Source organism: Cupressus sempervirens, chromosome 1, assembly GCF_028749045.1.
Source record: "Cupressus sempervirens isolate cs-2001-9-10 chromosome 1, ASM2874904v1, whole genome shotgun sequence".
NCBI lineage: Eukaryota > Viridiplantae > Streptophyta > Pinopsida > Cupressales > Cupressaceae > Cupressus > Cupressus sempervirens.
This window is the reverse complement of record NC_143118.1, coordinates 158207424-158210868: the sequence shown is the minus strand read 5'-3', so window position 1 is coordinate 158210868 and position 3445 is coordinate 158207424.

The window sequence follows — 3445 nt, the reverse complement described above, 5'->3', positions numbered from 1 at the left end:
CTTTACAAAACTCACTCACTTTTGTTTTCCATACACACAACTTTCACAGAAATCCATATTCACACATTTTAGACCTGGTAAAACTTTCTTTGAATGAAGTACTTTCATACCTTTCTCACTCATGTGCCCAAGTCTATTGTGCCACAACGTGTTGGGTGATGTGACGCGCTCCCCTGCCCACAGGTGGTTAATTATGTGGTGTTCCATGTTCACTAACAGTCATGGCTTTTGGTGCAATGGCAAATGGGCCCCACAATTGGTATCAAAGCCTAGTTTTGGCTTGGTCATGGGTTCAAATCTTCCCGGTGCCTTCCTGACCTGCATAAGCACCTGGTATGCACGTCGAGGGGGAGATTTTTGGGTGATGCGATGCGCTCCCCTGCCCACAGGTGGTTAATTATGTGGTGTTCCATGTTCACTAACAGTCATGGCTTTTGGTGCAATGGCAAATGGGCCCTAGACAACACTGTATCAGAATCTACAGCAGCTATTTGCTCTCCCTGCTCAACTGCAGTAATTGTTCCTGAATATTCATTTTTTTTTGAAATAATCAAAGTAGAAGGAATAATATGACCTGTACAAAGATATAAGGTGCCTACTTTCACACCTTTTTCTACTACAAGGGAACCTTTTGAAACCTTCCAATTTTTATCATTAAAAGTAACTACACAACCTTCATCACTGAGTTGCCCTGCTGAAATTAAATTTCTACTTAGTTTTGGAACATGTCTTACCTCATGTAGTAGCCAGTGATTCCCATTCTACAACTTAATCTTAATTTTTTCCTTTCCAACAATCTGACAGGGTTCATTATCCCCCAAATAAACAAGCCCAAAATCCCCTTGGACATAATCAATGAAATAACCTCTATGAGGTGTAGCATGAAATGAAGCACCAGAATCTAAAACCCATGAATCATCAACACTCTCTAAAGACAGAAGCAAAGCATCCTCTTCAGATTTGTTACTTACCACATTTGCCTCCTTGTCTCCATCTGATTTATCTCCTTCATTTTTCTTTCGATTCCAGCAATCTTTCTTTTTGTGCCCTGGTTTCCCACAGTACCAGCAATCATTTGGTCCTCTCGATTGAGACCTCCTCCCCTTTGACTTTCCTCTTGATTTTCCTTGATTTCCAGAGTTACTTCCTCTTTCAGTCATTTTGCCCCTGCTTTGTGCATTTAAAGCACTTCCTGATGTAGATCCACCTGAGGATTTTCTACGAGTTTCCTCACTTAAAATAACACCGATCACATCATCATATTTTAGGGTACTAGATCCAGGAACAGAATTACTCACCGCCATTACCAAGCCATTCTAGCTTTCAGGCAAAGAACACAAAATCAAGAGAGCCCTAATTTCTTCATCAAAATTGATACCCACAGAAGATAATTGACTAGTAATAGTATTAAACTCATTTAAATGATCTGCAACAGATCCACCTTCTGCCATTTTCATATTAAATAAACGCTTCATGAGAAATACCTTATTTGAAGCGGAGTCCTTTTCATACAATGTCGCTAGGGTTTTCATCAAATCTTCTGTCGTCTTTGCTTTTTTAATATTAAATGCCACCGATGGTGCCAAGCATAACCGAATGCTTCCGAGTGCCTTTCTGTCCAAAAGATCCCATTCAGCCTCTGACATAGTTCCTTGATTCTTGGCTTTTCCTTCCAACGGCTTCCATAAATCCTTCTGATATAAATAGTCTTCCATTTGCATCTTCCATAACTAGAAGTTCTGCCCATTAAACCTGTCAACCCTCAACTTACCCTCATCTGCCATCGCTCTCACTCAACTTTGAGACTCCCACTTAATCGTGAGACTTTCCTGCAGAGGATAACTGAAAGACAACCTTGCTCTGATACCACTTGTTAGGATAAACCACAGGCAGAAATGAAAACTACATGCAAATATGACCAATAACAGAAAAATAATAGAACACACAGAAATGAACACAAGGCACCAAGATTTAACGTGGTTCACCCAATCCCTGGGCTACGTCCACCAAACAGAAAGTCCAATCTTATTACAATCCAGTGATTACAACCTGATTAGAATCCGTAATCCCTTACAGCTCAATACCGCCCCAAGAACCAATTTCGTATCACCACATTATGAAAAATACCCAACCCTAAGCCCTTTTATACAAGTATTAAACCGCTTTAGAGTTATAACTATTTATGAAGTATGTACAATACTTTCCTGATCAGTCACCACAATCTAACACCTAAGACAATGCAAGCAGTACAGGTCCTAGTAAGACACTCAATAGGCTACCAAGTAGGAGTTGACATCATGGAGAGTTTCTTGGCATCGATAAGCCCAAGCTCAGATCATGTGTTTCAACTCCTCAACGGAGGGCACCGTACACACATTTTATTATCTTAAGTTTTATTACCAGTCATACATTTTCTTTAATTATTACTTATTTAAAACTTCCTATCCTCCACCAACCCTATGGGACTAAGGTCACAAAGCTATGAGATAGAAGCCCCCTACATATGCTACCCATGCTCATCCTATGACAAGTGCCCGTGGGCATGCATACTCCCATCCCAACCCTAATGATCATAACTTCCAGCAAATCTGCAGAAGATCGAGCCTCGCAAGTCACCCAACAAATGTATATGAATGTACTCATGTGTGGCACACCACCATCATGAAGATCATAACACAAGGACAGGAATGAGAACACAATGCAAACAAAACACCCAACTGAAAGCAACACAAGAAGGATGGATTATACATGAATCCCAAAGCCAATAAAAACATACATCATAAAATCACTCAACCGGCCTCAATCTGAGAGTATGGATTCTACACGAATCCCAATGATGTAACAAGAACAAAAGTCACGAACTTACTCAACCAGCCTCAATCTGAGAGTATGGATTCTACACAAATCCTAGCATCCATGAAACAAATCAAAGGTCTAAAAGAAACAATAACAACAGGTATAAAATCACTCAACCAAACATAATGTAGGGAGTACGGATGTGATATGCATCCCAATGCAACATAAAAGTGTAGAAGTGGTCTGACTGATATCTAAATGGATCATCCAAGTCCATGACCCACATTGTGCCAAGAAAACCCAAGAATATAGGGTGGCATGCAAAATGAGGTAAAAACCCCAAATTTTAGAAAAAATCTAAAATTAAAACCCATTTGGCCTTTGGGTTTAAAAACCCCAAAAATCCAAAAATAAAAGAAATCAAACACCATATGAAAAAAAAGCCAGCATAATGGTCCAAAAACCCAAACCCTCATCTTGAAAAATAGGGAAATGTTCATACCTGCCCAACCGGGTAGAACTAACATACAAAAATGGAGGGGAACACTAGTTCTCAGCCTCCAAAAAAATGGCTACCAAAAAAAGAAGCAAAAATGAAGCAGAAACAATAAAACAGGAAAGCCCTACCTCACAACCAAAAGGGAAAAAT